General features: G+C 43.7%; 1 long non-coding RNA gene across 1 annotated transcript; it reads right to left on the bottom strand.

Moving 5' to 3' along the window:
• Positions 1 to 4,299: 4,299 nt before the first annotated feature.
• LOC142772082 (uncharacterized) lies at positions 4,300 to 13,882 on the bottom strand. The gene is made up of 3 exons (XR_012886268.1): positions 10,567 to 13,882; positions 5,413 to 5,485; positions 4,300 to 4,589 (listed from the first exon to the last, which is right to left on the bottom strand). It is a non-coding gene; the product is annotated as an uncharacterized LOC142772082 (long non-coding RNA).
• Positions 13,883 to 22,812: the final 8,930 nt, after the last annotated feature.

The following is a 22,812-nucleotide window of genomic DNA, read 5'->3' as shown; positions in this document are numbered from 1 at the left end:
ATTTAAACTTGTATTGTGGTTTTCCCGATTAATTTTGTGGTTTAATAAAACGCAGATTACAGGTAATAATGTAGCTGCCAGAAAGGAATTTGTTCACCTCCTTTGAAGGATTCAATTTTTTTTTCTGGCAAGTCGAATGATGCCTCTAATGCAGCAAACTTGAGCCTTTTTGAAAATTGATGTAGTGGTATTTATTTACAGTATTACATTTTGCGCATCCATTTTCCGCATTGTTTCAGTGCCATCCAGGGTCTTGAGGGCATCCAGGGTAATAAGTAGCATTTTTAGACCCATTGAAAGCATGCCTTGCTTCAGTCTGAAAGTTTATTGAGACAAAATAACCTTTGATTGAAGATGTCTCCTATAACTTTGTGGCCATTCTACAAAACAAATAAAACATTTCAAGAGGCCTCAGGCAGAAATTCATGAAAAAGCAAACAATCTTTACTGATAAACTCAAAGCAGGAAAAGAAAACAGCAAATAAAGAGTTAGGCACGTGATGCCAGCTCATTGGGTAGTTTTTCGCAGTAGTCTTGCACCTTGTAGGACTTCCAGTATACATACAAAGCATAACACACATTTGTTCAATGAGGGCAGCAGTTGCTTGTTTGCTGAAAAAAATGAAAAGCGATTTTGCCTGTCGTTGCACAACAGAGCTTCATTTAACCTAATGTACAGAGCATTGTACCTAGGCAGTCAGTATTACAATAATATTGCACATAAGTAATGCACAAGTACAATGAATTATGTGACAAGCATTGAAACATTTGTGATAACACAACTCTAACATTTGTACAATTACATTAGCGCTGCTACTCCCGACTAGATTTCACAAGAAAAAACATACACAGGTCATGCGTAACAGGAGCAAAGATTTTAAAAATAAGAGGGGCATCGACAGAGAATCGAACAAAATGTATACTTTTTGTACTAGCTTGAGCACCTTTTCTCGAGCACCTTTTGGGCTTGCTGGTGCATCTATGCACACAGTTTCCAAGTCACCGATAGGCTTTTTTTCAAGAACACTAACACCAACGACGAGCGCGCAAGCGCCTATGAGAAAATTTTGTACGCCAGCACTTTTCAGATCAAGTGAACTTCACAAGGTGAGATATATTACTGCGTAATTCACTCAAAAACTTCAGTGTTTAAATGCAATGGCCTGTTTCTTGGCACTCTAACTGTAGGTTGGAATAAAGCCTACAGGGCAAAACAGTCAATTAGGACCAGGAAAAAAAATATGCACACCAGAAGTGCTCACTCGAGATTGAATTGTTATCACATGTGTTAAAAAGCATATACAGTCCAGCCCACTTAGAAAAATCCCAGATATAACGACCATATATCGGTGCAGTTACGAATTTCCTTAACTACCCTGTGAAATTCAATATACATACACTGAATATTTTCGAAAGCCTCCTACTTTTACAAAGAAACCTTCCGACGCGATCCCGGCAAAAGGCAGAGCTGAAGTTAGGAAGGAAAAACGAAACGAAAAAAAAGGCAGCATGAAGAATTGCAGTCAGCTTTTGCATGGCAAACTATAGTGCATGAAGCAGTACGAAACCGCACACTTCGCTACACCTAAAAGATTAGTAGTGCTACAAAATAAAATACAAAACAATTATTTATAACATAAAACTGAGATGCTTTAGGTCTAGGTTGCGCCTTTTTCAGAAATTTTAGCATTTTTCTCCTCTCAATTCATTAATCTAGCCTGATTATCATCCGTCCTGCCGCACAAATAGCCCCAAAGTGGTCTACCCACAATTGCAACAGACCGCTGCGCATCTATGCTCCTTTGTTTTTTGTTTTTGTGAATACTTCAAGAGACTAAAACTAACTACGCAGAGACGCTATGCTCCAATCCAACCCACAAGCCTTCAAGTTGTTGAACAAGTCATTGTCACTAGACAACGACCCATACCTCATGTAAAAGCTGGAGTATTCAGGAGAATAATAAAAAACCGCAGTAACAAAAGTTGCACTACTATGACTTGGACTAAAGAGAGCAAAAGTGTGTCAATACGTTAGCCCTAATTTTTTTCCTTTCAATCAGGAGTACTGTGCAGAAACAGCCTTCATAGGTGAAACTCCAACACGTATCACAGAAGGTCACAGGTTTGGTCCCTGCTAGGGGCAAGTTATACTTTGGTCCACTTTTCTTTTCACATTTACATCACAATTATTCCTAATAGCATCCGCTATACTTTCCTTAGCATTATTGTGTCCGAGTTTTCATTATATTGCGCCTAAAAAATCCAGCCTTTAAATTTAGACTTTCCTTCAAGGGGCCCTGCAACACTTTTTGAGCATGGTCAGGAAATGCTGCCGATCGGTTGTAGATCTTCCCGACAACACACGAGCCCAATTATATAGCGCAGCACGCGACTCGGAATTCACAATAAATTATCAGTCAGCTAAACATTGCTTTCCCTTGTCTCGACAAATGACGGAACACGCTCAAAAATATCACTCGTAGCAAGTCCATCTATTAGCCATTGGCTGATTTGAAGATGGCTCGCTCGGTCATTACAGAGACTGCCGCCGGGGCTGCGATTTTTCCACACATGCTTGCGCGATTACACTGAAAAAGCTGAACATTCAAAGAAAAAAAAGAAAGAAGTATTCAAGGTCATGAGTGACCTTGAAAAGCGTTTCAGGGCCGTTTTAAAGGGTCACTCACCAGGCCCTATACCGAATTTTAGTTAGACAATCGAAGTTGTTGGGTGTCTGATGAGGAACATTTTGCCACAAAAATTTTTTGAATTGGTTCATCGCGAGCGAAGCAAACAGGTTTTTTGAAGCGGCGCGAAACCAGGTTGAGAGGAGGCAAGTTCGAAACCCTTGCCGCTCCTCCGCGTAGCCTTCGCAAGCCAAATCTCTTCCCCACCCTCTCCAGCATCCGACCATAAGGTGGCGTGTGCATGACGTACCCAAACGAGTCCAACTCCCGAGCACGCGAGCAGCGTTGCTTTGTTGACCAGCATTAGTTTTTCGTCGTCTGTCCGTTTCTGCGGGATGGTTTGAAAACAATGGCTTAGACGCGGTAGAGTAGATAGCACATTGAGTGCGCGAACGCGTAGGAGCGTTCTACGGTGGTTGTCTGCTCAATGCGCTGACCGTAGGGACACAAACGCATGGGAAACGCTGGCACATTAGCTCGCATCTCGTAACATTTCACGGGAAAAATGAAAGAAAAACGCGCACACTTTTTATGGTGTCTCATTTGTTATATTAAGTTTTATTAATCTCTTAAAGCAACAAATGCATGAACTACGCAGTTGTGTTAAATAATTTTGCCATATCACGTGGTATACTGTAGAAAACGTCAGAGCAGACTCGTCTACCTAGAGGACCAACGTCACTGCATTGACGTGTACGTAGGGCCATTCCTACGCCCACGTCATGCCCTCTTTCTCTACGCATGCGCCGGCAGAGGGGAGGAGGAGCAGCTTTTCTCTTGAAATTTGACCCATTTCCGCGGCGCGTAGCGTTGCAAATTTTGCCAGGCATGATCATGAACGCATCATCTACGCATTGCGCTTGTCAGCTCAAAATCGTCAAACCTGGTCAGTGGCCCTTCAATGCATTCTTCTGTAATATGTAGTAAACGTCTACAAGAACTTTTCTAGGGAAAGCTCTTGTAGAAGTTTATAAGCTCAATGGCATTTACTTTTGGCTTTGTTTGACTAAGGTCAACAAAGGCGTACTCAATGAACGTCAGCACCCTATCTGCCTTTTTAGATGCGGAGCATCTTATACTCGCGCCTTGTAGTGCGCCGTCCGCGCCGTCCGCGCCGTCCGCACCGCTTCTCGAACATTCGACAGCTGACGCGTGCGCATGCGCCGTCGCGCCGTCGCCCACTCTTCCACCATCTGTGCATCCCTTACTCCTCTACACACCGCGCGCGCTTCACTCCTCCACCATCTGTGCACCCTTCCTCCTCTACACACCGTGTTCGACATCTACAATTCTCCTGATTCTCCAGTGGACGCGCATGTGGCGTCGCGCTTCGAGAACATTCAACAGCTGACAGTGCATATGCCGTCGTGCTGTATATATACTCAAGGTCGGCGCTCGCTCGCTCAGTTGCCGCTCGTCGGTTGGTTTGTACGGCGCGTCGACGTCCAAGGTCGCGGTGAAATGAATTCCAACGAATCCACAAACACAATGATCGACGTCCCTTCGACCAGCGCCGCCCTTTCGCATACGTGTGTACGTGTTCACTCATTTAACACCCCCTCCTACAACCACGTTAACCAATTTAGCCATCGACCCAAGTAAGTCGCAATTTAACACCCCATTTCACAACCACGTTAACCAATTTAGCCATCGACCCAAGTAAGTCGCACTTTAACACCCCGTTAACCAATTATATGGTCCGCATCCTCCTCAGTGTTCCCCCGAGGGAAGCTGCGGGCATTTTTTTGTATATTTATTATGAAATACCCAAAAAAGGGAGAACAAGGAAGCTGTGGCGGAAAGTAGCGATCATGCCACGAACAGGCGTTGGTTGTCTGCGTGAAGCGCCAGGGTGCCGTCGGTGGCTCTTTGTATGCACGGCGTCAGTGGCGTGTCTGCTTTCTGTAGAACAAAGCACAAACCACGAATCTGTCACATAACTTGAACAAGCACACAATATTTTATGGTGATAAAAAAGAAACCGTCCTAGCTTTCCATTTCATTTTCTAAAAGATTGCCCAGAAAAGCAAGCACATTCAACCATGGTAATAAAAGCTTCCCTACTGGTACAAGCTTATTTCATAGTTGTTCTCTCAACTGCACAAAAAATTTATGTGTCTTTGTCAACACTCAACGAGTATAAATTGCAGATTTTCTAAGTATTAGGGTGATACCTAAGTATTAGGATCAGGTTTTTCGATAAGATAAGGCTTTGTTATCTTCATGCAACGCCCGCTTATTTTTAAATTTTTTGTACTGTATGAGTCAGAAAGCACAGCATCCATATTACTCAGCACAAAGACTACGTGAGGCAATTTCCATTTCACAGCTGTCGATAGCACTAAACATTTATCCAACAAGATGCAAATGTTGATGATAATTTGTACATGCTAATTAAATTTACACTATGCTGCTCCACACTCCGAATACCAGGCATGAAAAATTTTAAAATTTTGAGAAAAGTATTCTGTCACTTTTTGTAGCTTGGACTAAACAAGGTCCGATCATGGAAATTTGGCTATGCATAGGGATCGAGCTAATAAAAACATGATGACCGAAGGGCTGAAACTGGAGGGACAAAGCTCATCAGTAAATGAGTGAGCCACTGCCTTCAACGCGTAGTGGCCAGGACAGTCTTATGCAGGATACAGTGAGAGAAAAGCATGCATGTGTTCAAGCCTGGCTATGTTGCATCTAATCCGCTATATAGCTTTAAAGCACTCACGTCGGTCAAAAGTGTCTCTGGGGAGTCATTGCAGGGATTTGCAATGACTTGAGAACGCCTAAAATAGCATCCTCTGCAAAGAACGAAAAAAATGGCAGCATATCAACGGAGTGAATGATGGAGAGTGGGGCGGAGCATTCGTCCGTCCATGCGTCCGTCTGTGGGACCGTCCATGCGTGTGTTCGTGCACCCGTCCCTGCGTTCGTTCATGCATCCGCCCCTGCGTCCTTTCGTGCATCCATCCATCCATCTGTCTGTGTGTCCGTTCGTCCATCTATTCAACACTCCAAGTCCCACCATCTCGCATCCTTTTATCATATTATTCCCCATATAGAAGCACCGCCATTCAGTGGACATTTCAAGGACTAAACGAGAGGTGGCACACGCACACTTTCTCATGGCTTGCGCTTCGGGTCTACTTCCCACCTTCAACCACCTTGAGTTCATGGTATATACTAGTTCACTGTATTCATGGCACTGCCGCCCAATGCTCGCTAAACCTTTCTAAAACCAAGGAGGTGACGCCCAGCGAGTATAACGTAGCAACCTTTTCCTGTTAGATAGTGCTCAATGTACATGCCAGTGGCTGCTAATGTGAAATGAGAGACAGGAGGATTCAGCTTTTAATTTCTTACGGCTTACGCTTCGTATCTGCTTCCCCCCTTTAACCACCTCGAATTCATTCATGGTATATTTTAGTTCATTGTATTCATGGCCGTGTGCCTCAACGCTCGCTAAACCTTTTTAAAACTAAGGAGGTTACACCCAGCGAGTATAATGTAGCAACCCTTTCTTGTCCAATAGGGCTCAATGTACATGCCATAGGCTGCTAATGGGGATTGCAGCGTGCGCGTTGACTAAAAGCCGAATGCTCCTATCTCTCATTCCCCATTAGCAGCCATTGGCATGTACATGGAGCACCATTTTTTATCGTTAAACAACGCACAGAAGAAATCTCTCACTGCCAACACCTTGGAGGTCAAATGGTATACCTATTTCGGGTATGTGCCACTAGTGGTTACGTACTACGAGAAACGCACAAGCCACGTCATAAAGAGCTTCGCCCCTAAAATATTTACGTCAGCGTTTTCATATTCCATAATCCCTAACATTCAAACAATATGAACGCACGTAAAATTAGGTGCAGTTGTGCATGTCATCCAGCTGAAGTTTCAAAAGAGAGGGGCATGTCAAAATGGGCACATTTGTTCGAGCGTAATTTGCAATAATCACTTTCTCCACTATACGACTGCTGGCACGACTTGTGACCACCACCATGATCACTCTCCGATTACTATCATCACAGATCAAACCGTCAGCAACAGTGCCCTGAAATTTCAAAGGCTAGGATTTGCAGTCGAAGACACGTCACGGCTGTCATGTTAATTTTTCAAACTGCCAAATTGCATCAATATCGGCATTCCACAGCAGCACACATGTATGCAGGCATGTAGAGTGGCTAAATCAAACTCATGCGTGCCTGCATGTGAAGCCGAAACCTTGTGGCGTAACAGCTTTGTCACGCAAGCCTGCAGCATGTAATTAATTCATAAAGGAGCACCCTGCAAAGCAGCAAGCTTGCCACAATAGGGGAGAGTCTGGAGTTTCGGAACAGTTGGAGCAATGACACAGCAAATCTATTTCTTCTGCAGTTCCTTCAAAGGCGTTAGCCAACTACTCATACAAAGGCACTGACAGACAAACTGCATGGATGTAATGGCAGGCAGCTTTGGCAAATGGAGCTTTCTGTTACTGTGAGTCACTTTTTTCACATGACAACTGTAACTTTCTGCTATAACATCCATAATACTCTCGGATTACAACTGTTTTTTGGATGCTAATACTAAATTTTCTCCGAAAACACGCATTAGCTTTGTACTTAAAAAAATGTTTAGGCCTTATGCTTGATCTTTCGCTCTGAATGTTGCTTGCTTTGGGAAATGTAGTTTCACAGAAAGTTGAGTTGAGGGAGGCACGGGGCACTGTCTCCTTCTCCTCTATATTAGTGCCACACAGTGTTACACAGCGCAAAAAAGGGGGAGGGGAAACAAAAGTCGTTTCATGTACATTGGGGAGCATAAGATTGAACAAGAACTCACAGAGGATAGCATGAAAGTCTTAAAGAAGAAGCGCAGTACAGTCCAGATTTGCCGCTACAGCCCATACAAGAAAAAAATTGTATTTTCTGCAAGATTGCTGTTGTACAAGTGAATAGAACACGCTTGCCATTGCTTTTGATGAGTCTATCAAGATGTCAAGTTTTTTTTAAAATGACTCGTATGACATTTTTGAAATCAATGGGCGGAATGAATAAATTCAAGCGACAAAAGGGATGTTCTTCTTTGAAAGGCCCCCTCACCAGATTTGACAACTTTGAGCTGACAAGTGCAATTCATACACTGAGCGTTCACGATTAGTTGTTCCGAAATTCACAATGCTGTGCACCACGGAAATGGGTGAAACTTCAAGCTTAACGCTGGTTTTCTTTGACCTCCCGTGTGTGAGTCCAGAAAATAAGAGGGTGATGTACACGATGGAATTTTTCTACATAGATGGTAGTGCTGTGACATGGCTCCTTCACGTAGACCGTCCTCTGACGTCACCAACAGTTCAATAACTCATGAGCCACGATCATTGCCATAATTATTTGGCACCTAGTATAGTTTGTGTAATTTGTTGCTCAAATAGACAAAACGTCAGAGCATTAATAAAACACACAAACTGAAAGTGTGCATTTTCTTTTTTTAAATTTTCTGCTAATCACAGCCAGTTTCGAGAATAAGAGACCTTCATTTTGCACACATGATGTTCTCATGTTTCTTGCATCGTGCAGAGGCCATCTGTAACAACAAAACAAATTTTCTACCACGTTCCAGTACTGACTGGGCTCATTTATTCTTAGGCTTCTAACTGAATGTTCATACGCTACAGCATTTGTCTCGCGCCTGTACAAAATTTGTACCTTTCATGCTCAGCATACGTTGAAAGCCAAATGAGCGCCGCGAGCGTATTCACCATAGCTTGCAGAGACGAAGCGCACAGAACGTCACCACATCACTGCTCGTGTTTATGGAGCTTGGGCTAACTCGGGCGCATCATGCACTTGTGGCACTGTGTGTACATGACGTGTTCATATGTATGCGTCATGTGATCCTCCCACTCAAATACCAAAAAAGGCAGGGAAGAGATTTCGCTTGCAAAAGCTACAGGGGGCAAGTGGAAAGGGTTTCATGCTAGCCTCCTTGCATCATGGTTTCGCACCGTCTTAAAACATTGGTTTTCTCAGCTTCTAATGGACTGATTAGATATATTTCTGTGGCATAATGCTCTCTATTGGGCGTGCAATCACTTCCTGTATCTAACTAAAATTTTTTTTGTCACTTGGTGAGGGGCCTTCGAAGAAATCAGGCGTTAGTTACATTGATAGAGTCAAGAGCACTGATAACCTGTCAGCGTCAGTGCACACTTGCCGTGAAAAAAAAAAACAGAGGACCTATCAGTTCTACTTTCCCCCCTAGAAAGATATGAAGACTACCAAATACAGACATTGTGATCAAGCTGACAGCGCCAAAAACTATCAGTGCAGCAAAATTTTTGCAACCTTGTTTCATGTTAAGCTATACATAATGGGCTTTGTACACGCTTGTACAATTGTGTTATATGGGTCCCACTCCTTTCAAGTCATGCCCCACTTCACGCCAAGAGCTGGGTGGAATGGGAAAGGTGTTAGCAATCACACACTATTTTTATACAGCAGGAACAGGAGCCATAAAAACCAGGCTATTTCAGAACTTTTGCAGTTTGTTTAGACCTGTATTAGCATCAACCAGACACCCTTCTGTGTTCATAATCAAAACAAAAATATAATTCTGAAAAAGGTCTCAATCTTCCAGACCCTCTCTTTTGCTATATTTTCTGTGATATTTTTTGTTTCCTTGGCTGTCTGGTGCGGTGAAGATGACATTACCAATACAAAGGAAGTCCCAGACTTTGAAACCTACACATAATCAAGGAAGCCGGGAGGACAATACTGGGCAACAATAAAGATCATTCACTAGTTTGACATACATAGCTTTTGCTTTCATCAGTGGATTAAAATAAAAATAGTGCCTAGTAGATTGCTGCAGAGCCTCTTGAGCAATTGGAAGCTAGTTGAATGCTCAAATTTTCCGACATTAAAGCAGGGCTAATGTTAGAGCATATTATGAGACTCAAGATCAGCAACCTCCATGTCACTACAACAATTACAGCAAATGCCGACGCTCTGAACTTGCAAGCGGGCTACACTGATTTCACCTGCAACAGCTGTTGATGCAATTTTTTTAAAGCAAAACATTGTGGTGTCAAAGCCGGCATGCGATGAAAGTGGCAGTGTCGACGCAGCATCTCAAAAAGCGTCAATATTCATCAAAACAAAAAAAATGTCGCAGAATATCCACGGAGGGAATGATGAGTGGCCCGAATTGTCCGTCCATCTGTTTGTGTGAGTCAGACGCTTCACCCCACTCATCTTCATTCAGACCATGGATATGCTGTGAATTTCTTACTATGACAGTGCCAGCTATCCTCTTTAATAGTGAACTATACCGAAACCACTAATGCCATACAGTGATATTGTTTCCAGGGACATATACAAACTGATATCTAATGAGCAATTCTTAAAACCAACTTGAAGTGGCTACTTCTACTACAACAAACTATTACTAGGAAACGACCCACACAATAAGGAGCTTCACCCCTAAAACAAGCTTGCATTGCTGCGAAATAAAGTTTAGTGCTGCAGCAGGCATGCCTTCCTGGGTCCAAGCGTAACCACGGAATAGACAATCATTCCTTGGTCTTTCTGTAAACAAAACGGCAGTGCCACAAAACAGAGCTGACTTATAACTACATAAGGTCAATACCTTCTTTCACTTGAAGCAAGGTTAAAAGCTCCTGCTTAGAAGCATGGTTTGTACTGAAGTTTTTAGCTTTAACTCAACTTTTCACTGCAGGTTTGCTTCTCGTTTCATTTTTCAATTTCTCTTTATTTTACTACTAAGATTTAAAACTATGTTACTGAATCACGACTCATTTAAAAAATGGTTGATGTTACAGAGGAATATTAGTTGTCATGACAACAATGTATGCGTATGGACTACAGGAACACATTACCAGAGGCTGAGGGTGAAAAATCTGTCACCTCCTCTTGGTGGCCATGACTGAGGATGATGCCACAAAAGCACCCAAACTCCTTCATCATGTTGTCCAGGATGTTTTTTTTTAACAGTAGGTCGCATTCCAGCTGCAACTGAAAAGAAAGATTACAATGTTAACCACAGATGTAAAAAAAAGGGGAGGGACATAAGAGCATACAGAATGTTCTGTGGCCAAGAATAGATATTTCAACAGCGCCCTTTGTATGGTAATGTGCTCGAGCAGCTCATGCCTTTCTTTGGCGGTGACGAGGAGGCGGCGCGGCCGCACCTCGTCATCACCATCTGTGCTGGCATTCTCTGTCAGCCACTCGTGGTGCCTACGGCGCTCCTCAGCAGTCTCGCCATAAACAACAAGTTCTGGGTTGCCCTGCAACATGTAAACCGGGTGCCCACTTTATTGGTGCACACCTAGCACAGTAAAACAAAAATAAGCACCAAAAATACGTGCATCAGTAATGACATTTCAACTGCAGTTTTTACAGAAAGCAAAAAACAATTGTTTCACCTTGGAAAATATATCTTAAAAAAACACCTAGAGAGAGCCACCACAGCTGGTAAATTTCTTCTGGCCCTGGCACCCTGGTCCTTTTTGGTGCGTTGAGGGTTCTCATGGCCTCCATTTCTCCAGACAAGTTCTGGGTCTTTTTTTGATTATTTTTGAACTTGTTTTTTAGTGCAAGTTTCCACGATTCCTGCACATTGTGCAAAAACACAAGCTCGAGTTAAATTATTCTCACAGCTTTTGTCATGAATTTGAGTGACCTGAATAGCTTTGTTACAAAAGAAAATACTGTTATCGAACCTTACAAGTTTTCTATATGGCTTTCTGCTGCGAAACTTGTACATGAGAATGTTTTGACAGAACTCGATCTATCAAACTGGCAAAAAGGTATTACGAAAGAATTGAACTTTCTAGCCACTTTTAGTCCAATTTACTTGATATTGAAATTGAAAACTGAAAACTAATTTGATGTTTCAAAACCAGTGCAGTCCCTTCTTCAGGGGAATTCATTGCACACTTTTCGTTGAAGCGTCCACCTTAAAGCACTGCAAGGGCCTGGACCTTGTTGAAAATTACCGGCCCGAGCCCCGCTCGCTGGCTTAAAGCAAGACCCAGGCCATACCCTTAACCGGGGATAAAATGCACCTACCCGGCCCGACCATACATTAGACCTGACATAGGCGAGAGCCAATAATCTGGGTGGTGTTGCTCGAACACAGAATTGACAACACAGTGTTTTAAGTGACAAATATCAGTGCTTTGGTGGCGATTGCTTTGCTAACAATTATGCTTTAATTTGCAGACATTGTAGCGCAACTGAGAAAATTTTTTGGCTGGTCGGGCATTTTCGCACACCGTGACACAGTTTCGGCCCATTTCGTGGTTTTGGTGGCGCTCGATAGAAAAATTGGGAATTATATGAGGTTAGTGCGAGTAGTGCAGGTGTTGCACGCTTTAGCATCCTGCTTACTGCTTTTTCATATTTTAATGGCATATGGTAGAGGGCAGGACGTACTGGTAGAGGGCAGTCACTGGACTATGCGAGCATACGACTCACAGGAGGTGGACGAAGAGATCTCTAGCTATCTTGAAAGTTTGTATCGGCTTTGGTAGTAAAGACACGAATAAGCTTTTCGACGCTTACTCATAAAATGCATATCATTCGAAGTCAAGTTACAGCTGCCCAAATATTTAACTATCGTACTCGAGTGGCGACATTGCTGCGCATCAGCACCACACCATAGAGCTGAGTTACAAACAAGGCGAGAGTATGTGTGATCCCAGAAAGTGCATTCAGCTGTACTTATGGTCTCTTTGGCTGTTCCTTCTTCGGGGCATAATCCCATATCTGCACATTGAAAGGGGTATCGACACAAAAACTTTGGCCTCGCATTTTTCTGCTGCGTTTTGTTTCTGCTTGCATGTTAGTTATTACATGACATATCATTTGCTGCAGCACATGACAGATAATTCATTACAGGCCTCTCATTATCCACCAGCTTCAGTTTCAGTTCGAAACAGCTTCAAAAACCGGGTACAACTAATTCGACCCCGCATGTGCATGTCAGCACACAGAAATGTGACACTTTCGCACGGTCCACATCAAGAATCAGTTTTGAATAGGAAACAAAACTGCAGTGTTGGCAAACATAAAACTTTTAAAGCATGCGCCACGGCAACCAACCATCAAATAAGAAGTATAGATTGCGGGAATAAACGCAAAAAAGAAAAAAAAATTGGTGGCTATGATGTTATCATAACTTGTTTTATTGACTGCAGCGTGGTGACGGCAGGGAAGTTCGTGGTCCCCAAAAAGTCCTCCTGTAGGGTGTCAAATGGCGCGATGGAGTTGAAGGCTCACCCAAACTTCAAAAAAAATTCAAAATACCTTCCGAGCTATACCTATTCACTGTTGATATTTTGAAGATGATATACGAATGTTTACGGAAATCGACCTTGCAGGCTATCTCGGCAACAAAATTTTGTGCCAACACCCTTTAAGAGGCGTCAAGTTTTTCCATTTTATGAGTAGAAATGTGCGGCGTATCGTGAAATATTTGCTCAATTTCTTACAGCCACATACAGCATTGCAACATTATTTCTTAATTTAGAATACTCTCAGGGCTAATGACATCACAGAAGGGGTGGTGTAAAAAAACAGAAAATTGGAAGTAGTTCAGAAACAGGTCACAAGACAAAAAAATGTAAAAAAAACTCACTACAGTTCATAACTACATTTCAAAATGTTTACAAGTAGATACTCTATTTATAACAATACCAAAAAGAAAACAAAATACATAATACCTTATTTATAAAGAAAAGTCAAAATTCGGTGTATCAACAAAGAGAGACACATGATATAAGTACAATGGGTGGTGCCTAGTTTAAAAGAAAAAGAGAACTTAGAGAAATATACCACGTACAGCTTCTTTAAACTGGTTAGTATCCTTTATGGTGACAACATCTGGAGGAAGGTGATTCCACTCATCACTAGTGTGTGGCACAAATGAGTGAAGTAAAGAAGATGCCCTACAAGATGGAATGCAGACTTGGTGTTGGTGATCAATGCGAGATGATATATATTATGGTGCAAATTACAAGCACATTGCTGAAATTGACAGACTTACATTGATGAGCTATATACTTTTCTGTCCCAGTCAGAAACGTCGTGCATTCTCGCCCGCATGCCCTTTCCCCATTTTGTTGCGAGGACTTCCAGCAACTAACCACTCGTCATCGGTGCCAGCGGGTCTTCCCTGCATTTGCACCAAAAGAGATTTGATTGACTGATATGTGTAGTTTATAACATCCCAAAACCACAGTAGTGGAGGGCTCCCAAAATTTAGACCCAGTAAGGTTCTTTACCGTGCACCGAAATCTGAGCACACGGGTCTACAGCATTTCCGCCTCCATCGAAAATGCAGCCACCGCAGCCGGCATTCGACCCCGTGACCTGCCTGTCAGCAGCCAAGTACCTTAGCCCCTAGACCACCACGGCGGGTCCGTACCAAAATGCAGCATGTAGTTGTTTGGGAAAATGGCCGCAAAGGGGGTGCATACTCCTCAAAGAGATTTTGACTGCTTTGAGAGTTGACAATGACCCAGCGAGAAGGGCGGTCGCTTGTGTCGAGAGTCTCGTGTAAGCAGCGAGCATGTAGTGTCCTACGCAACGTATTGAGACGGCGGCAACACTGGGCACCCTCGTCGCCTACTAAGCTGGCGAGATCTTCAGCGTCAGCCCTTGAACTACTCTACGTGTACCATGAGCCAGCCATGTCCGTATGGAACTTTTTATTGCGATTTCTTTTCACCCATTATTATATTGTAGCCAGTTGTAAATAACTGTAGCTGTGTGCTCTGTGTGGCACATTGGAACTGAGTAGCACAAGCAACATCTTTCTGTAATTCTTTTTTGTGTGTCTTAGTTTTCACCATGTCCAGTTACTTTATTATCGCACCACATTGTGCGTACTTGTACCTGTTGTAGTGTTTGTACAGAGCATAGATTGTTTTGTAGTTGTTTTTTTATCAGTGTGTCCATTAGTGTTTCTCCTCTCAATTTAATTTTTTCATAACTCTTGGCTTTGCCCTAGTGTTATTTAAATGCCTGTTTGTGTTTATTCAAATGTCCGTGTCTGCCATATGAGCATATCACACACAAACATCGCCACACGTGCAACCCCGGACGCTTCGACTGGCCTGCACATAGATTTGAAAAGTACCCCTTGCAGGCGCTTCAGGCGTCGCAGGCTGAAGTGTATATTGGAAGCCTGCGAGTCTGCCGCACGCACGCCGCTGTTAGATCAGCTGGGCCTCAGCCTACAAGTGTTTCCCTTCCTATGGCAGAGAAGGGTAGCGAAACTGCACTAAATTTGAAGCAGGCTGAAATGAATGTTTCGAACATCCCTATTATAGCACCAATTCGCAAAATTCTTGTGTCCGCGTGTTCATATAGCAAAAATGTGCATATTCCTCTCTATTACGATTTTTGGACCTTGAGGTTGTTTACTGGCCCTATATCTTTGAACTTATGCGGCTGGAAGTAGCATAAAAATATTGCAAAGGTTCCATGCTCACCGTGCTGGTCCCTTTTTTGATGTTGTCCCGTAGGTGCGGGTAATTCTGTATGAGCTGCTCTACTGCTGTGTTGTACAGCTCCTTCGAAGAAAACCTAGAAGAGAGACATGTACTAATCTATTCCTGCTAATGATAGAGCATGAAAATAAAAGCAGTGAAAAAAATAACTACAGACAGAACTGAATGACCAAATTATTTTGATAAATTCTGCATGGTTTCAAGCAATGGTAACTAGCCATTATTTCTCCAAATGAGCAAATAGCCAAACCTAAACATGAGAGAAGTTGAAAACAACATGGATGCTTAAAATCATGAAATTAGTTCGAACAGGGAGGTTCGCTGAAAGCAACATTTCCACACATTTATGCTGCCCTGATGCCGCAACAAGTACACTTGGTAAAATGATGGCTTCAAGTAATATGCAATGAACCTCATGTCCAAACTAAAATATGTTTACATTAACATGGAGGTCACAGAAAAAGACCATGCAATGTGCATGTAATATATCAAGCCACTAAGTTCTAATTAGCACAGTTGAAGACATTACATTAGGCCCTAAGAAAAATGCAGGATGCAGGAGCTCCAACGTTTTATAAATTTCAGCATCTGTGTGACAATATATAAGGGCTACATAAGCACCGTCTATAAAAAATATTCAGGAGGACAAGCTCGCGGTAACATCACAGGATAACTTTAAAAAATATTCTACATCCACTTTTAGGTAACTACTCAGCTCACACTTGCATCATTAAAAAGGAGTATTAGAAGTAAGGGTGCACTTATGTGCCTTGCAACAATGATTCTCGGTTGGCTGAGTCGTGTTTCTTTTCATTCTCAAGACTCGGTGCTCACTATGAGCTTATCGAAGAGCCCTAATCACGTTGATAGCGGCCCACTGTTTACGACATAGCAGCCGGCATATAATAACAAAACTAGAAAGTTAGAGAAATGATTTGATGATTGATATGTAGGGTTTAACGTCTCCAAACCACTATATGATTATGAGAGACGCCGTAGTGGAGGACTCCGGAAAGTTCGACCACCTGGGTTTCTTTAACGTGCACCTAAATCTCAGCACACGGACCTACAACATTTCCGCCTCCATCGTAAATGCAGCCGCTGCAGCTGGGATTCAATCCCGCGACCTGCGGGTCATCAGCCGAATACCTTAGTCACTAGGCCACCGTGGCGGGGCAGAAAGTCACAGAAAGTCCCAGTAGTTATTCACACAAGAAACAATTAAACCAGCGGCATGGAACTGAGAACCAACGTTACAGCCAAGGTGCAAGCCATAACAAGTCTACGACATGTGAAGTTTGAAGTCAAGTGCGGCAACTCGGTCTGGCATTACGATATTTAGAAACGATGGAAGAACCGTACTACAAAAGCCAGGGAAAGTATAGGGGATGTCAGATGTAGTAGTTATGATGCTTGCAAAAAAAGTAAAAAGGACAGAAACATAACTAGCCACTGGCAGGGTAACTTGCAAGTTACCTTTCCACCCTGCTTGTTTTCTTCAAATTGACATTGCCATTATTACAAATAACATCCTTTAAGCTTTCCTAGGCATTCTGGTGAGTTAGTTATAATAACGTTATGCTTAACAAAGAAAAACAAGCCCTTAAAGTTTTCCTTGATATAGCACTACAGTAAGTCAGAAGCACTACATACCATATTATTTAAAGCAGGCTTGAAAAATTTTGTTGATGATGGCTTGCCTCACAGGTCCCTCGACTGGTTCTCCCCTTTGCACAACTTGCTCGTACGGTGCGAAAGCAGGAAGTTTGATTTCCAAAAAGTCATACTGCTTTCTTAGCGGCACATGTATCTTTAGCAACTCACTGGTTCAGATGGAGTCAGCACTGAAACAGAATGTTAGTGCCAATTTTCAAGCTCACAGAATATTGAGCAACTGTTTTTAAGGTAACAAGCATGCAGGACCTTTTATATGATGACACAGTGAAAATACCTTGCTCAACAATTATTTTCTGCTGTTCTCTAATGTGCAGAAAGGAGTAAACTTCTAGGTTTTACCTCTGATTAAGATGCTCCCGCGAAGAATCATGTGCCCTGGAGCTCGGGCAGGCGTCGATGCATTCACTGCTGGTCGGCTACACAACAAAGAAGCTTTCCAGCTATAGCTCTTCAATTCATAACACCACAAAGATTGTAAATACCTGTGGAATTTTGTGAATTAGTGCTTTAAACATCATGAAGTACAAGCACATCTGAGGAATGGCAATTAGAAAACTAGTATAAACAATCATCTCTCTTGCATTAAAGTAGAACAATAAAACCATCAGGCAGCAAACAGCAATATGCGTGAAATCTTCTGATAGCAAGCAGTAATACAACTTTTAAAGTCCATGTAGAAAAGAGAAAGATACTATTCTTTGCGTTATCAACATCAGCCTGGCTAAAGTTAGAGCAACTTAGAAAATTTTGAGGCAGGTTAGGCAGGTCAAATTAAAAATAAGAAATCATAGTAAATTGCCATCATTGGTGCAGCTGTTGCACCCCTGTGATTGTTGACGTGATAGTGATGTTAGAATAACTGGTGCATTACGATCTTATGTACCCGGACAGAAAAGCTGTTTGTTTTGAAATGTTTCACTTGATCTGCATAATCCAAGCGCCTCTTTGCATTCAGGACCCATTCGTGTAATCAAACTGGGCTATTGTATACAGGCGAAAGACAGATTCCTGAGCTTAGCTTCTTCCATTTGCCTTTTGTTCAGTAGATGAAATGGTGAACTAAGCGTCTGATAAATTATAATGGCTTCAACAAAAATCACAGCCGGATAATATGGGAAGGCCAAAGGTACTGTCCACCATAATGCATTCATTAATGGTGGTGCCGCGGCCCCGTCTGTGTATAGGGCCAATGACTGGCCTTGCTCTGCACTCGACACCTTGCAGCCGTGGCGGGCCGTGTGCATAGGAAGCATGCGCTGCCTTATAGACATGCAGGCATGCTCTGTACGGGTGACAACAGTGGGCTTGTTTAGCCGAAGATGCGCGCTCCCTAAGGACACTTTTGTTCCATCTATTTTTGAAGACGAAGCGCATTTTGATTTTCAACACACACCTGCTTAAACGACGCACTCTTTGTGACAGTCTAGATTTTTTTGCGCAGCTATTGGCATCTTGATATATTCGCATGCCTTAGAACAGTCATAAAGCTTGCATCGTTGATACAGGTGTGTTTTATCAATCTAAGCGGACTTCGTCTTATAAAATAGATGACGAAAGAGCCATAAAATAGCAGGGATCTTTAGCTAAGCAAGCACACCTCCTATTGTTGTCACCCGTGCAGAGCGCGCCTGCATATCTGTAAGGCAGCGCATGCTCTTGTGCACATGACGTCATAACCTGTAATGTGTGGCACCGCAGAGCAAAGCAAGTAGCTTGCGGGCTATACATAGATGTGGCCGCGGCAGTACTACTCAGTTACGCTGCACAAACTTGCTTCCATTAAGACTTATGCCCATTTCCAAAACATGGTAATTATGCCAGCAAAGAGCTAACGCTATATGAAAGATAGTGCAGCTCAAACCGGCACTATGACCTGAACCGCTGTATCTGGAGGTTACATAACTTTCATATTTGAAAAATATACTGACATCTGTAGCGGCCGGCACCACTTTCCTCCCCACCTTGATTTTCGATTTCTGGAGGATTGTGCAATTTTTTTAAAAGTCAATGTATTTTTCAACCTCAGTGTTGAAACCATGGAGCTGAATGAAACGTTTCATTCATAAAGTTGGGTGAAACATGTTGTGGCGCGCATGTTAACAGACAAGTACACAGCGTTTTTTATACATTGCTTTCCGTTTTTTTTTGCAGATCTCCTCTGTCACTTGCGCTCACTAAACTAATTAGTATTTCTAAGGGCGAGAATCGCTAAGTTTCTTCAACTTCGTTATTCAATTTGAAACAATGCAAGCAATAGCACAGTGAATAGCATGTTATTTCACGAACTCTTTTCGGCATCACATGCACAGAAATAATATGCTGTTGTCTGTGCTGCTAATCCTGTTTTGTGTTACATATTTCACTTCACTATATATGCTCTAGTTTGGTATATTATTACAGATACTTTTTGGTTATGCGTAATTAGTTATGTGCGAAGCCCCCCATATGACGCCCCTAAGATAACACGAACAGCTTGCTAATGCACTATGAGAACCAATTCAGACCTTCTTAGTAGTGTTTTTGAACTTAGAATTTGAACACGATCTATTCTATTGCCTCAAAAACATGCTACGTGACACCGACGTAAATATCAATGTTATGAAAATTGGTGGACAGCACTTTTCTTCCATCAAAATGACAAGAATTTTCGAAGTACTCAATTGGTACTCACCAAAGTTTTCTCGTCTACTGCAGTGTGTGCAGACAAAGCGTGGACTAGCTCGTCATAAGAACCAGTAGGCAGCGCAACTTTTTTTGCTCGCCTGTCTCTAAACGCACCACGCATGCGACGACCGCCATGCTTCCAAATCTTAGCACACGCACAAGCAAACTATAGAGGCTGGAACTTCTGTAAGCAAACGCCGCCGCGGAATGAGAATTTTCGTGCTAAAAAAAAGATGTGCTCACATCATGACCCAGCATTGCCACGCTAGAATTATCTCAACTCTAAGGTGTAAGAAAGCACCTGCTTCAAAACGAAAACTTAACGAACTCAAAATAACATTAAAACATATTTTCTCTGACGTATATTTAGTTATTTTCAGTCATTGTACTTGCCAATGTTGTACTGTCAACTTTGATATGAAATCATCACGTCACAGCGTTGCCAACATTCACCACTGCATTCACTGCGTACGAGTGCATCATAACGCATCTGACCTGCAGCACCTTCAGTGGGCACCCTGCCAGATTACTGTTAATCTGAGCCGCCACAACGGTAAGTTACTGCGGCGCTACGCTTTCTTCATACTGCTACGGTATGAGCAGAACTGTAGTATGTGCCGGGTAGGTAGAAGAGGAAGACGACGTTGTCTGGTGCGGCCTGAGGACTCTATTGCTGTCTCACAACTTTTCTTCTTTTTTTTCTGCAAACTTGATATCGGTATTTCAAATCAAAATTAAGTTACAAAAATTTGTAGCAATGACGCAATTCTTAAAGTTTAGGGCAAATTCACCTTATAATAAGCCAATCCCCTTCTTAGGGTACGAGCCATTTGCACAAGGAAACAACAACAACGACTCCATCTTTACAGCGACTGCCGAACTTAATCCTCACCCTGTAAATAAATCCACCTGTTCTTTTAATCAACCGTAACAGTTTTGTGGTGGAGGTGCTGGGTAGTCAACCAAGCAACACGACGCTTCAAGCGCCTGATCTACGACGAAGCCGCTGCCTTGCTGGACTGCCCCCGCTACCACTGGCAGCTGAGATGTCTCACGGCGAAGAAGGAAACTGGATCCCCAGCGCTGCAGACTTTCCACCAGTCCCAGCAGCACCGCTAGTGCAAGGTTCGCGTGCAGCTGGTCCCTGGTTGCGTCAGGATCTGATAGTGCCTTGCACATTCGGTGGCAAATCTGGCGAAGACGTGGACGCCTGGCTCACACACTACAAACGGGTGAGCGAATACTACCAGTGGGACGCGGTGACCCAGCTGACCAATGTAGTATTTTTCTTAACGGACACAGCACTCGTGTGGTACGAGACCCACGAAGATGCCCTCACCTCATGGGATCGCTTCGTTTCCAAAATAAGAGCGTGCTTCGGAGACTCCGTAGCTAAGAGAAAGCAGGCGGAACAAACGTTACTGCAGAGAGCTCAGATCCCAGGAGAGACATGCACGACCTATGTCGAGGCAATCTTGAAGCTCTGAAAGATTGTCAACACTTCTAGGTCAGAGGAAGACTAAGTTGGCCACCTATTGAAGGGCATTGCCGAGGACGTGTATCAGTTCCTCATCAGCAAAGACAGCCTTGCTACAGTAACCGACGTCATAAGCCACTGTCGCACATTCGAGACCCTGAAGATGCGACGTATCACCCCCAAGCTCGGTCGCCTACCGAATGTAACCAGCGTTGCAAGTGTTGACGAATACACCCCGCTTGACCTCGCGTCGACAATACGCCAGATCGTTCGAGAAGAGCTCACTCGACACGCTCGCCCGACGCCGTACGAAGCTGCACCCGCACCGCCTCCCTCTCGCCCTTCCGTGTCAATTGCCGCAGCAGGCAACGATGACGGCAACTACAGGCCACTCTCACCACCAAGGTCACAGCCCAATAACTACCCGCTGCAGAGGTACGAAGACCGCTTCTGTTACCCCCATCAGCCAGCCAACACCTATTACGACCCGAAGGAAGATGTACCTGTACCACCACCACGTCAGCGCAATGCCTTTCAGGAGTACAATGCATACCGCCAAGCCCCTGTTGTGCTACCGTTGCGGTATCGCCGGGCTTATAGCTCGGTTCTGTCGTCGACAGAGAGAGCAGGCATCCCGATATTGTTCCCCATCAGAGTTTCCAGCAGCGGGCACTGGTCACAACAACGGTCATTGGCCCGCCCATTCCAGGAGTACCTCACGGCGGCGAAATCACCGTGGCAATTCTCCCGCGTCTGACCGTACTTTGACGCCTCCATCTGGCCGATTGCAGCGCTCCCCTTCGCCGGGACGACGCCTGTAATCACCGCCGCCACCGGGAAACTAGCCAGCGCGATCGATTGAGGTGAGGTCGCACAACAGGATTTGCCTCAGATGCCTCCGCCAGTTATAATGTACAAGAACAAGATACGTGTGAGATAGATGGCTTTTGTACAAGTGCTTTGGAGGACACTGGTGCTACGATATCAGTTATGAGTCTTTCTTTCAAAAGTCGCATTGGCCGCAAAGTTATGTTTTCTTGAAGCGAATCAACAAGGTTTCGTGGTGTTGGTGGGGAAGTACTTCATCCTGTCGGAGTTTGTGCCGTTAATGTCTTATTGGCAGGAAAGGTGTTCCCAACAGAGTTTGTTGTGCTGCAACGTTGCACCCACGATGTGATTCTCGGTCTTGACTTTCTGCAAGGATGTGGCGCTTTCGTCAAATGTGGAAGCGGTGAACTTTCCGTCAGCGGTCACGTTGTTCCTGCCCTCGTCGATGAGGCGCCGCAGGCCGCGAAGGACGCTCTGATTGTTTCCGATTAGCTGACAGTGCCGCCATGGTCAATGAGGTAAGTTGCGGTGTTCGCCCTAGAATCTTCCACATCTTTTAACGCCGTCGTTGAACCTGCCATCGTTCAATGTGCTAAGAAAGGCATACTTGTCCCTCGTTGTTTGGTATCTGTTGATGAAGGAGCAACCTTTCTTTGGGCACTGAATAGTTCGCCAATGCCGGTTGTGCTCCCTCGAGGAATGGAGCTTGGCGTCTTCGATGATTCCATTGAAGGTTCTGTAGCAGTCGTTAACAACGATGAAAGCGAGATAGGTACAGTCTCTGGCAAGCGCAGTTGCTCTTACGAGTCGCAGATCCTAGGCATAATTAGTACCACTTTGCGGTCACACGAGCTGCAGACGTTACGCCATCTCTTGAGGCTACATGCATCTGTGTTCGACTTTTGCAAGAGGAGAAGCCACTACCTTTACCCTGTTCTCGCGCTCATCACAGGATTGAC

The sequence above is a fragment of the Rhipicephalus microplus genome, chromosome 9 (genome assembly GCF_043290135.1).
Source record: "Rhipicephalus microplus isolate Deutch F79 chromosome 9, USDA_Rmic, whole genome shotgun sequence".
Lineage (NCBI taxonomy): Eukaryota > Metazoa > Arthropoda > Arachnida > Ixodida > Ixodidae > Rhipicephalus > Rhipicephalus microplus.
This window is presented reverse-complemented; position numbering and strand designations above follow the sequence as displayed.